The sequence below is a fragment of the Mustela nigripes genome, chromosome 15 (genome assembly GCF_022355385.1).
Source record: "Mustela nigripes isolate SB6536 chromosome 15, MUSNIG.SB6536, whole genome shotgun sequence".
NCBI classification, from domain to species: domain Eukaryota; kingdom Metazoa; phylum Chordata; class Mammalia; order Carnivora; family Mustelidae; genus Mustela; species Mustela nigripes.
In genome coordinates, this window is record NC_081571.1 from 13,693,799 (window position 1) to 13,708,156 (window position 14,358).

A 14,358-nucleotide genomic window follows, 5' to 3' on the forward strand; every position below is an offset into this window, starting at 1 on the left:
TTTGGCTGACCCTGTATTTGCATGGCAAATGTACTTAACAGTTGTTCTGCAAACTCAAATTCCCAAAATAAATCAGTAACAGAAAAAGGAAGCCAATTTTTTATCTTATCAAATCACCCTTCTTGTCCTTATATCTTATAAAAGAAAAAAACATTTGTTCATTCATATATTCACATCTTGAAAAGGGGAATAGATGTGCTCTTTTCAAAGATCTCATAATTTATGAAAGTGGTTTTAAAAATTTGGGTCAGTAATCCCTTTAGATTTCAGTAAGAACTAGACTCTTCCTAGAAATATGAACACATCTATATAAAATTTTGAATATAAATTTTTTATGAAGTTGATAACCACCTATAACCCTTGTATAAAACACATAGGATGGACTAAATGTTTGTTTCCTCCCCAAAGTGAGGTTATTTGGAGATGAGGCCTTTGGGAAGTAATTAGAGCTACATTAGATCACAAGGGTAGGGGATTTAGTGGTTTTATAAAGAAAGGAAGAAAGCAAGCTATCTCTCTTTCCTTGTCCACCCCCTCCACATGCATACATGTAGAAAGGCCATGTGAGGATAGAGCAATAAAGGTGCCCACCTGCAAGCCAGGAAGAGAACACTTACCAGAAACCAAATTGGCCAGCACCATGACCTTGGACTTCCCAACCCCCAGAACTGTGAGAAATAAATATCTGTAGTTCAAGCTACACAATGCAGTGTTTTGTTATGGCAACCTGAGTAGGCTGATAGAGCCAGGCTAAAGATATCCACTAGGATATCTTCTTATTATCAATACTATAGTTTCTATCACAGAAGAACCTTAAGATTATTGCTAGATGATGGTAGTGTTATTGTCATAGATTTTGAAACTTTCTGAAATTCCTTATGAAAACAGACTGAGTAAATGATTAGCAAAACTGAAAACCCATTTATAATAAAACATCTGTGCAGCAAGAGGCAGAGGGGAGTAATAGGATATCTGATGGAGCCAAGAAAAGAAAATCCCAATATAGTCCAAAAGTACTCACCAGAAAATGTGGCAAGCCAACCTGAAAACATACACTGAAACTAACAGAGATTCTGCCCACTTCAACAGCTACTGAGAGCAAAGGGTGCACTGTAAAGAAGTCTGGAGGGGCTGGAACAGTCTCAAAACTGACCAGCTAAAGCTCCCAAGGAGCTACTGCTGAGAGGAAAATCAGATAAGCAGAGCAACAGTAGATATGAAAAGAGAGTCAGTCCAGAGAAGTGGGAGAGAGAGAGGAACAGTGCCAGAAAATATTATAAATGAAGTTGCTAATTTACAACACTTTAAGGAAAGAATAAAAGAGGGGGTTTTGTAAAGTTAGAAAGGTTTCCTGAACTCTATTGCCTTCTAACAATTCAAGAAAACTAATTTCACATAGAATTGAGCATCAAAGAAATATGGGGGCCAAATTCAATGCAACGTTATTGTAAGAAAAAAAAGAATAAGGAGCAAAATAATATCTGTACAAACAATGAATGAAAGCATGCCAGATAGACACACTTCCAGAACAAACACAAACTATAACATATTATTTCAAACAAACTAAAATACTAGGATAAATAATGCCAGAACAAGAAAAATAAAAATTAGAAAAATTCAGACTAAAATGTCAGAAGTGAAGAAAATTAGAAATTTTATAAAGGCAATTTCAGAAATAAAAACTAAACTAGAAGGATCTCAAGAGCAAATAAACTTATCAGGTAATATTTAAAATTTAAGTAACTTGCACTCTAGAATAAAATGAAAGAGATATAAAAAATTGAGTGATAACAATAAACTTTGAAGATAGGTGAAGAAGACACAACATATATAATAGGCATCTCTGGGCATGGATGGGTTGGGAGAAGTATAGTGAGGGGGACAGGAGAATAGAACAAACTCTCAAGACTGTTATTTATGCAAACTTTCCAGAAATTAATTTTTTAAAAGATCTGAAACTCTATATTAAAAGAGCACACTTGGTACCTGAGAGTATAGGCCAGAATGACCAACATTGTGATCTATTCCAGTAAAATTACTAGACAAATGAGACAAAAAAAATGTCCTTGATCATCTAGACATAAAAAGAGCAGGTGACTTACAAGAATAAAAATTAGATTGCCATCAGACTTCTCAAAATCTCTGCTATCTGAAGAAAGTGGAGTAACATATTTAAAGTACTCAAGGAAAATTATTTGAGCCAAGGATTTTATATTCAACAAAACTGATTCTTGAGGTAGAAATAGCATAGAAAAATGAAATCAATATGCAAGAGATCAGGGAACATTATTCTGTGAGTTCTCCCTAAAAAAATCTGTGAAAGAATGAGGTTAAGATAACCAAAATGAATAGAGAGACATTGTCATATTTCTGATTATGAACATTGAATGTATAGTTTCTTACACAACTAAGACTAAATGAGGTCCAAAAGAGAGAAAGTAAACTATGTTGAGGTTTATACTCTAGCAATGTAGGTATAGGACCTCTAAACAGTTTGGGGGAACATTGGGGAAAGCATATGGAAACACATTCTAACTACTTTCAGTAATCATACTGGAGTAATAAAATTAATAGCATTATTCTTAGAGTCAGCAGTACTAATAATACTGTTAGTAGTATTATCCTTAGTATCAGTAGTGCTAATTCTACTAGTAGTGGTATTATTTGTGTGTGTTTATAAATAAAACAAATGAATGTTTAGGGGATATTGTAATTCTAATATCCTCTCTGTTTGTCCTTGAGAACCAGAATTCTCAGTGTGTAAGAAAGATATATTTTTAATATGGATGAGCTTGAGTAAAAGTCCTTAGTACTTTTTTCAGTGGTAAATATCAGTATGATAGTCATAAGAAATTGACCTTTATTATGTATATATTATTCTATATACAATAGGTAGAATATATATCATTTTAACTCTGTCCTCTGAAAATCCTTAGAAGCAATAATTAACCCAATAACCATGAAAATTCCTACCATACAGATTATGGTCTTCAAATACTTTTTCCAAAAGCAACTAGATGAGCTTGGATCATGTCGTGATATTTAAAAAAAAAAAAGCAAACAAACAAACAAAAAACCAAGGAACATATCCAAGATCAATAAATCTTCTCATAAGGACTCAGGAACCAATTTAAGAGACTCACCTTGGTCAAAGATGGCATGGTTTGGGCTTCAATAATAAAAATGCAATGTATTGAAAGCTATTTTGTAGTAAAAAATTAACTCTATCCAAAAAGAGATCTAGTCTTTGCTCTCAGCTCCTGGATGGTGATCTGCAGGTCTTTGAAATGCCCTACCCATTAACAGGTCTTTATTTATCTGAGAGCCTTGGGCCACACAATATAGTCTAATAATGTGATTTATGGCTGGGGCTTTGGGCCATCCAGTATCAGCTCTACCTCTAGAGGGGCCGGATGTTCAGGTCAGCTTTGCAGGTCTATGTGAATAAGCCCCAATAATAAATCCAGACACCAAAGCTCTGGGAAGTTTCTCTGATTGGCAATACTCATTGCATATTGTCACATACTGTTGTTGGGAGGAGTTAATGCTGTCCAGGGCTCCAGTGAGGGAGACATATATAGCAGAGTCCACTTCTTGAACTCTGACCCAAATTGTCCCTTGACTGATTTTAATCTAGATCCTTCTGTGGTAATACACCATAACTGTGAGTTCAATTTGAGTAAGGCTAATTCTTCCAGCTACAAATACAAACATTTGTCTTATATGCATTTCTTCTCTTTGCATAGAAGTGTATCATAAGAGAATAAGCAAATGTCTTATTGAAGTTCACATATTTTATTAACTAGGCTATAATCTAAGCTTCCATAACATGGAGACTCAAAACTTCAGTGGCTGAACCAAAATGAATTTATTCTAATATAGGGTATGGAGAGGAATAGGTGTTTTTTCTTCATGAAGTTATTGAGGGAGTCAGGGATCCTCCATGTTGTTATTTCACCATCCATGAGTGTTGTTCTCACTACCTGGGGGATGTTTTCTCACTACTGCTGTCTACAGGAAAGGGAAGGAGGAAGTGAAGGGAAGCCATGGGGAGGTGGGACACATCAGTGCTCCTCACATCCCAATGACCAGGAAAAAGCTAGTCACATGGCCACATGCAGCCACACTGGAATCCTAACTAAGTTGCTAAGTTGCCATGTTTCCAACTAAAACACAGAGGACTCTTCTAGTAAAAATAAGGTGGGGCAAACAGATATTGGGGGACAATTAGCACTAACCTAATAAATTTCTGGTCTATCAGAATAACCTAGAGAAATAACCTAGAGAAATCCAAAGAGTTAATATGACATGACTTCTTCTTCATTAATCTCTGCTGGATTCTGGTGGCCCTTACTTTCTATTAGGTGCTCATATCTAGACTTTTAATAACCTGATCTAGACCTTCACTCAAAATCCTGATCAAGTTTATCAGTCTTTCTTTGCACAAACTACATACCTCATTCTACTTAGGAAAATTGGATTTAAATTTATCTTTTCCCATCTTCCTAACATACTTTAAATCCTTAGGATTCTTTAAAATCCTTGGTAATTTCTTTCTAAGCTACTCCTACTGCCATGAAATATAATTCTTACATGCCAGGAGACAGAAAGAAAAAAAATAAAGGAAAGAAATGGAACCACTTCAACTAGTCTAGTAAGTAAGCAAAAAGAGGTAAGAAATAAAGGATTATTATGATTCATTTCAGAGGGAAGTTTAGCTACGTTAAGAAAATGCATCAAGTCATGTATTAACAAAATGGGAATTATTTCTGTGTCAGTCTTCTTTATATATGCATCAATCAGGTTTTTATTTTATTATCACTTGAAGGTAATTAGAATTACAAACATTAGCTTCTCTGAATAATCACTACTAGGTCTTCAAAAAAAAAAAAAAAAAGGCAAAGGCTATACCCCCAGTCTAAATTTTTGGATGTCTTCCCAGTTAAATGTCAAAACAGTAGCTTCCTTTAGGATAACTATTCTTCTTTATTCTCCTGAAGAGTCCTTTTAGTGGTTTGTTCTGAATAATTATATATCATGTTTGACTTTCCTTTCACATAATGTGAATTTTTTTATTTTCTTGCTCTTTATGGTAAGAGCTAAGTTACTTCAAGCTGGTTTCTTTCCTCTCTCAAATATGTATCTATTTTCCTGGAGGTATAAATGGAGAATCTGCGGGTACACAAAGGCAGAGAAACTATACACAGCTTAGATAAGCAGAAATCTCTATCCCCTCCACACTTCATCCGCAATTCACCTTGCTCTTTTCTGAAACCACATACATATGCACACCCTGGGACTTTCCAGGTGCTTTTCACTCCACATGGAATGCTTCCTCTCCGCTTCATTCTGACTAGTGTTCCTCACACACACCTCATTGTCAATTCAAAATCCACTCATATCATGATGCTTTCCCTAATCACACAGAATCAAGTGTTCTTGTCTGAGCTGGGGAATAGTTTCCCACTATTAATTGTTTAGAGTATGCAATTGTAGCATTATATTTGATTTTTTTAAAAAACCCTTCATTATTTTTCCACCTATACTGTCTACAGAATTATGATTTTTCATCAGGTTACATACCTTTGTAATTTCTATCTGCTGGTATCCTTCCTTTCATGAAATTTTGCCACATGTTGATGCTCCCAGAACAGCACGGAACACCAGGGCTAGCTGATTTTAAAACACCAGGATCTGGCAGACTGCTAAGCAGGGAAGTATTTTGGTTCCTCTCCTTCTCCTATCTTTGGTTGGCTTTTCACCCATAAAACAGGTCCCATAAATATCCTAAGGGGCAGTAGATTGCTGTCCCAACAACTGCCATGTGACCTGGAGAGAAGGGCTGCCCAACAAGGCAGCAAAGCCATGGCTCTGGGGAAGGCTGACTGCTGATGGCTAGTCTGGCCAGCCCACCAACAACAGTTTCCATCCAACAACAGTTTCCGCTTCCCAAGGACTGTCTCCCACACCCTATCATGTGTGGACCTATTACATTGGTTATTTTGCTCAAATTATTTTTTTCTGAATATATTCAGAAAACTGTCATGTTCCTCTGCTTTTACTTTCATCAGTAAAGAATACTTATTTGGGGATCTATCCGGCTGGTGCTGATGATATTTGATAATATTCATAAAATAGCTTGTGTATTGTCATTATCTCATTTCTTCCAACCCATAATAACTCCTCAGGGAGGGACAACATCTGTTCTTGCGAGAGAAATAGCTACAGGCTTCTTGTTGGTTTTCTCCAGGCTTTAGACTCCTGGGAGATCAGCATCCTCCCCTCCCCCCATTCTTTTGGTTTCCCTAGATTTTTTTTACACAGAAATTTAACAGAAAATAATATTGTAATGCTGAGGTGTTAATTAGATAACAGAACACTGTGAAAGATTAAAATGAGACTAAAAGGAGGAATTGGAAAAAGAAAAGAAAAGAAACAATAAGACTTAGGATTTCAAAGACCTTTAAAACTACCAGTCAACTATCTCCTCAGAGATAAAATTCTATAATAAATGTTAAAATTATTCTGCTCTCAACTCTTAGCTTAGTTACTGTTAAAATATTAATGTGCTTTCTTACATTGAAACTAACTTAAATTTCAGGCATTTAGATTTAGAGTTCAATTTACAGCTTGTTAAGATGTGGAATGTATTAATTCTACAATGTTCTTGCAACTATGTCCCAAAGCTCTCGGGCTTACATGCTATATATGTGCCAATTAATATCCAAATTTCATAATGTATGTCAGCACTCTAAATAATTAGTGTGGGGAGAAAAATAATGCACTTTTTGCTGATAAAACAACATGGAACACTGAACAAACATTCTTTGAGGGTCTACTGGGTCCCAGGCTCTGAGGCTGAGAAAAGGTTTGGGAACCTGTAGGGGGGAAGGATGAATGAAGATGCAAATAAGGGGAAGAGAAGTAAAGAAATTAACAAAGCCCCTCTATGTGCTTTCAAAAGGTATTCACAACCCCATGTGGGTTGGAAGGAAAGGTGGAAGAGAAGGAAAGTGCTGTTGGTGTGCTGACAGCTGCATATTTGAGAATACAAATAGGTAGCCCCCAGTTTTCCAGTTGCAGAGTCACTCTTCTATAAACCTAGAATCCAGGATTTTCATGCACAGACTCAATTGAAGAGCTGAGGGGATCAGTTAGCTCTGTTGTTTGCTTGTTGTTTCCCCTTAGGATCTATAATACTCTTCCCAAACAAAATGTAGATCAACTCCAAGTGTAAAAGCAGGTTTTATTTGCTGTTGCTTAAAAAGCTTTTTTAGGTCAAGAGTTCTTTGCACTTCTCAGGAAGCTTCGCAACTCACAAGGCTGAAAATGTCAAGAATGTGGGACTCATAGCCTGGAAATAGAGTTCCATTCCAGCTCCATCACTTAGAAGCTGCAAGGTCTTGAGCGTATGCCTTCAACCTCTCCAGCTTCAGAGGAAAGAATGCACAAAGCTCTTTATGTACCGGAAAGGCAGAAATGAAGGTCAGTTGCTGATACAATTGTTCCCTATGATAAGACAATGAGTCTAGGTTTATATCAACACCATTCACCAAAATCACACACTATACCAGGAATAGAAAAGACAAAGAGGAACTCAATTTTCACTTTTTAATTAGGCTGTGCCTCTTGAACTGAGCTCTAATTCACAGTAAAACTTGTCCTGTAACAGTCCAGCTTCACTTTCTGTCCCACCTCTCACACCCAGCATATCAGCCCTTGCTAAAATATATGTACTCCAGCCCATCCATGATTGTGCAAAGGTCACTCCTTTGGTTTTAGTGCCCTAAATCTGGCAATTAGGTTACCTCCCTGGAGTAACATTTACTGTATTGTACTACAAAGACTACCCCCTGAATAGGATGGGAACTCCCTGAAGACAGAGTATGCATTATTAATCTTTGTAACCCTGGTAGAGTACCTGGTAAAGATGGACATGGCTTGCTGAATGAATGAATGAATGAATGGAGTACATGTACATAAACTTCTGCCCACAAAGAACAGAATTGTGACATAGCCCAACTATGTGTATATGTAGATTAATCCAAAGCACTATTACTCCTGTTATATTTTGTCTTATTGAGATACAATTCAGATTCGTATCTGAACGTTGTACAAATCAGTGCTTTTTAGTATACCCAGTTATGCGATTTGATAGTGGTGGCGCACATTTTCATTACCCTAAAAAAAAAAAAAAATCCTACCCATTTAGCGGTCACTCTGCATTCCCCCCACAATCCCCACCTTCTAGCAACCACCAATCCACTTTCCTATCTCCACGGAATTTTAATTAATTTCTTGTCACACAATATACATAGCATCAAATATCAGAGTGCTTCCCTTCGCATGACTGAAAAGAAATAAAACCCGAGGCAGCTTTGCTTTGGTATACAGGTAGAGAATCAATCTCCTTGGTCTGTGACCTTGGACAAGTTGTTGAACTGGATTTTGCTTCTTCGTAAGATGAAGTTTAGACGGTGTGTGAGGGCGCCTTCAGGTTAAAAAATAAACCAGCTAAAACAAAAAACAAAAGAAACCCTTTGGCTATAATCCAATACTCCACCCTAGGGAGCCCTTCCTGGGCTTCCTTAATAAATGTCTATCATTAAGATTTCACCCCGGAACCCCTGCAGCCCACTGCCCTCCCCGCGAAGGGCCCTTCAGAAGATGTTTCCTCTTTTTCTTCTTGGCCGTCCAGTTATTTCTGGGCTGGCCGAGGAGGGAGAAACTGCAGAGCCCAGGAGCGGAGGCTCCGCGCGCGCCGTACCCGCAGGAAGCCTCGCCCAGCCCGGGACCCCACCCTCCCGCGGCGCCCCTGGAGAGAGCCGGCCGCCGCGCGCGCCACCGGCGCGGGAGGGGCGCGGCGCGCGGGGGCGGAGCCAGCGACTTCCGCAACCAATCCCGTCGGCGGCGCGTCCCGGGGGTCCGCGGCTCGCCGGGCGCGCAGGGGGCGGCGCTCCGCTTGACAGTGGCGGTCGCCCGGCAGCGGAGCCGGGGTGCAGCGAGTGGAGCGCAGCTCAGGGAGCGCGAGCGGCACAGGCGGCGGCGGCGCCCGGTCCCTGCCGGATCGGGTTCTCAGCGCAGCGAAGTAGCCCCTCGCGGCGGCAGCGGCGGCGGCGTGCGGGCGATGCTGCGGGTCTCTTCGGGCGCCGGTGTCCTGGCCTCTTCCTAAAGGTACCCAACCCCGCTCGCCCCCTCGTCCGGCGCACCGCAGCGACCGGCAAGTGGCTTTGTGAAGCTCTAGGCTACCAAGACCGAGTGGTGGGCTGGGAGCGGGGTGGGTGGGGCTGGGCGGGGCTGCGCTGTCTGGGCCGCTTTCCCCGCGAGGAAGAGGGTGGGGGCAGAGGGAAGCGGGGTGGGGGGAGGAGGGCTGTCTCGGGCAGCAGCTGGCTGCATCCCCATCCTCCATCCTCCTCCTGTCTCCATGTGGTTTGAAAGAGGTCCTGTTCCGGGAGAAAGTTTGATGCTGAGACTTAAGGAGCCAGACTCGGGGGTCCCTGAGGCCCGCACCTTGAAAGACAGCTAGAGCACCCAGTTGAGGACACCTGTGTCTGAATGTGGGCATGCAGGAACCCATGCCACTTTCTGACCCAAGCAGCATTCCCGACACAGGCCCTTTCTTGAGGAAATTCCTCTGTGGGACTCTCCCTTCGGTAGGGTCCTTGGGACACAGGACATCCTGAACCGCCACCTTATGGCTTTTGCTTGAAAACCGTGCAGCAGGTAGTCAGTATCCCCCCATCTTCTCTCTCCCTAGAATGGGCGCTACCAATGTCTGTGCCCCAAGAGCTTCCAAATTTCAAGTCTGCCTTCTAATTAAAGATCCCCCAAACACCAGTGTGTCCAAGGTGCCAGTGATTACTCCTGTCAAATTTGAATAGTTTCTTCTTGCCATATGCTTCCAATCAGCTCTCCTTGAGTGCTGGGCGGGTGCTGTGGAGCACAGGAAAGGGAGGAGAAGTTATAGCCCCGCTTTTCCGATGGGAGATGGGAACAAAGAATACAGAACATGTGTACCCACTTGAAGATAGGAGAAAGTTTTAACCTTCGAAATAAGGCGGGTTAGGTGGGGATTATTTGCTTTACAAAACTTTCTCCAATGTAGAGAAATGATTAGAGGTATAACAGAGTTTTACATAAGATTGTGGGAACAGGCCTATGGTAAAGTAGCTCAGAGTAGAGGTGGTAACATATGGATATCCCTTTGACTTGAAATTAGGTTTCAACGAATATATCTACATATATATCTACAGAATTCTGTCGAATTCTGATCAACCTTCCTGATTATACACATGGATTATTAAGTTTACTTTATTCATTCCTAACCAAGACATTCATACCATAAGACAACTTCATAATACCAATTTTTGTGCTCTGGAGACACCCTTAGCCAAGAACACAGACATCCTGTTTTGAGCCATAAGATTTACCCCCACACCAGGCAACATAACCTCTCTAAGGTTACATCATAAAGAAAAGGAAGCTTCTTTAATAGTGACACAATAGTATTCAAATACTGAGCACATACTATGTACCAGGTATATCACTAAGTTTTTACATAAATTGTGACTTTTTAAAAAGATTTTATTTATTTATTTATTTGACATAGATCACAAGTAGGCAAAGAGGCATGCAGAGAGAGAGGAGGAAGCAGGCTCCCTGCTGAGCAGAGAGCCTGATGTGGGTCTCGATCCCAGGACCCTGAGATCATGACCTGAGCGAAAGGGAGAGACTTAACCCACTGAGCCACCCGGTGCCCCATAAATTATGACTTTAAATCTCACAGTCAACCTGATGAGATATTATTACTCACCCTGTTTCAGAAACAAAAGAGATTATGTAATTTTCCCAAGACTATATGTCAAGGAAGTGATAGAGGTGAGATTTGACCCTGGATCTGTTTGATTCACTGCCCATGCTCTTTACCCCTACCCTATGCTATCTCCCAGCATCTCTTTTTTTTTTTTTAAGATTTTATTTATTTATTAGACAGACAGAATCACAAGTAGTCAGAGAGGCAGGCAGAGAGAGAGAGAGAAGAGGAAGAAGGGTACCCGAGGAGCAGCCCGATGCGGGATTCTATCCCAGGACCCTGGGATCATGACCTGAGCCGAAGGCAGAGGCTTTAACCCACTGAGCCACCCAGGTACCCCATCCCAGCGTCTCTTGAGAGAGAGTTGCCATATTATAATGTAGTGGGAAATCAAAATATGGCAAATATTATGTGCTGGCCTCTTGGATTCAAACCCTTTTATAGACTATTTTTCCCTCTGGAAACCTAACACTGTTTGCCTGTGCCCAACAAGTATTCCCTTCACCAAAGGGTAACCTCAGGAACTCTCCAGATTCCCCCTAAGCCCCAGTCCCCAGCATGTAAATCAGATGGGAATCTTTAGACATATAACCTCCTTGTCCTTTCAGAGAAGTTGGTTCTGGAAGACAGGTAACCAAGTGTTTCCCGACTGCCACTTAAGGAGCAGTCTCTACCCTCTTAGTCTTCCAAGTCTGTTTTAGCTCTGCACATGTAAGTACATACCACCAGTTGGCAGCAGCACATCCCCTGCACTGTTCACACTGGCACACTCATCTTCCTGTACCAACTGTCAGAGAATTCCTGACATAGGCCTGCCTACTTAAAGGAAAAAACTGAAACAAGGTTGATGGGGATGGTGGTATTTGTCCAGGGAATTCCTATATTCTCCACTGCTGACCAGAAAGGAAATTAACATAGGGCCCCAGGAGCAGGAAGCAGGCCTTCCCCATGGTGTGAAATGCCACGTGTATGGTGTAGCCCATTGTCAATACTACTGAAGCTGTGTGTTCACCGCATAGAAACCTATTTACCTGTTATCTTGGTGATGGGTGTGGCCACACACCTATTTCTGATTCCATTACTCACTTCTATAGTAACACAGTTGTCACTGGCTGAATGGTATCAAAAATTGATGTCACGGTTGTGAAACAGTAAGTTCTGCAACTGTGTCTAAAAATTGGTGTGTGTTGTAATCGACAGCCATTGTTTTCTCATTTCTCCTGCCTAGAGGGGTGTGTGTGTGTGTGTGTTTTCTCTCCCTTGGTATAGTTTTCAACTCTCTCTGGTTCCAAAATGATTTGAAGTACCAAGCCTAAAGAGAAATAGATGCATTTTTGAGCTGAGGCCATATGCTGCCTGGAAACATATCTGTGTAGTTGGCATTTTACTCATGTTACTCTAGTGCTAAGAACCTCAAAGTCCCGTATGCATGCTTTGGGATTTCAGATGGACTCTCCTGTCTAATTATTTCACTCCTTCCCCTGCAGCAGTCAGAAGGTTTGCATTTAGAATACAGCCCCAGCACCTCCCCTCTAAATTCTGTAAACTGTAAGCCCCAAACTGGAGCAGCGCTAATTAAAGTTGGGAAAGTAGAACACGAGGTTTGCTCATTGTCACACTCTTGGAGGAGAATGGGAAACATACCAAAAACATTGTTGGGGATATGAAGTGATGTAGTTTTCTTTAGAATGACTAGTGATCTAAAAATCTATACCAAATTGATACTGCACAGTTTGCCTAAAGTTGGGTTTGTGCAGGTACCTCACTAACTTAAAACTGTCCAGTATCAACAAACTTCTACTCTATTCTGTTCTATTTATAACACTTCTCATTAACTAGCTATCTGTTTTTATTCCCATATTTTGTCAAATCTAAAGTGTCATCAGTTATAAGAAATAACATTTTTATGTTACACAAGAAGACAAAACACTACCAGTTATATTATAACATGTATTCCATCTTAACTGTCATCTTCCATGATACCGTATGAATCAGTCACACTGCTCTCTCATTGCTTTCAGGCCTCCATGTGTTCCGTAGGTTTTGGTACTTTTTCCTGCCTGTTCCTTCATTACTGTTGCTTCCCTAAGCAAAGTGTGAGAGGCACTGGGTTTGCTATATCTCAGTAACATGCTGTAACAGATTCCTCTTCTGTGTCTTTCTTTTTTCAATCTGGTAAAGCATTTGGATCTTGCTTTGCAAGGTAATATGGAAATGCCAAACAAAGACAAATGTTTCCCTTAGTAATATAATATTTATGCCCCACTGCTCTGTTTCTGTGCTGTGGTGCATACACAGGCACATCTTCTTTCAGTGCCAAATCATCACAGAATCTTTTTGAAAACCATTTAAATGGCAATTAAACAGAACACATGCAGTACCAACAATGCCCATAATTTAGAAGTGATAACAAAATGAATAACTGTGACCAAATTTATGCATGTGCAGAGAAATGACAATGGTACTGCCAAGTTATCAGCAGTTTTAAGATACCATCAATATTAAGACACATCCTGATTTCAGAGATGTTAAAATGTGAAAAAAAAATCAGTGAAATATGCTAATCTGTGCCTCCTTCATCTCCTCAACCCTATTGATTCATTCATTCATATAGTCACTCATTCTGTTAGACCAAGCTCCAGGGGTGCAAGGACTTTTTTTGTCTTGTGCTCTACCATCTGTTAGCCACTTAAGGATAGTCCATGACACATAGTTAATCTGCTCAATAAATAAATATCTGTAGAATGAGTGAATGAATAACCTCCTGTGGAAGGCATGGAGGCACATCAAGTAGTTCACTACTCTCCTGCTAGTTAGAAGATGTATTCTTAAAATTATGACATTGACAGAAATGCCAGACATTGAGAAAGGGTATAGGCCAGCATTAACTCCTTGATTTTATTTACAGACCCCTATTCAAAATATGTCATGCCATTACAAAGACTAGTTCAGTATAGAAGAAATTCCATCTTAATCTTTGACCACTGAAAGAATTTCTAACAATTTAATACTCTGATTCTTTCCTGCGATCCCAAATCATAAATTGCTTGAAATTTATGCTTGGTTCAATTTCATGTACTTGTCCTACTGGGTATTTGAGAGTAACCAGGATTAATAGGCACATGCTTTTCCTTCAGTAGGCTCCTCTGACACAGGAATTCAGTGCTGGTGACCTTGTCTGGATGTGTGTTTCTGAGAGAACATGTGTATTTATATACACACACATGCTTTAAGGCCTTGCCTTGCAGTCTACTTTTTGACCACCCCCCCCCCCAAATGGCCGTCTTGACATTTTGACAAAGAAAAAGATGAAAAGGAAAGAAGAAAGCCTTGATAGGCAATATACTGTCTGTCAGTGCTTCTTCCTTATTGCTTCCTAGTCAAGCAGAGGCCAAAGAGAAAGCTCTATGAAGATGCAACAGAAGGAACTGGCAGGGAACTTCACTTAGCAGCAAACTCTGAAGCAGTCATGAGGATCCAAAGTGAACAATTAGCATTGCCAGGATAACCCCACAGTTCTATTAATGTGATAGCCAGACCTGCAA

General features: G+C 40.4%; 1 protein-coding gene across 1 annotated transcript in view; it reads left to right on the forward strand.

Annotated features, from left to right (window-relative positions):
• The first annotated feature begins 8,957 nt into the window (after positions 1–8,957).
• FRY (FRY microtubule binding protein) overlaps positions 8,958–14,358 on the forward strand; it is a 439,393-nt gene continuing 433,992 nt past the window's right edge. Inside the window, exon 1 of the mRNA XM_059378057.1 lies at positions 8,958–9,174. The gene's annotated coding sequence lies outside the window, so the exon portion shown is untranslated. The remainder of the gene's footprint in view (positions 9,175–14,358) is intronic.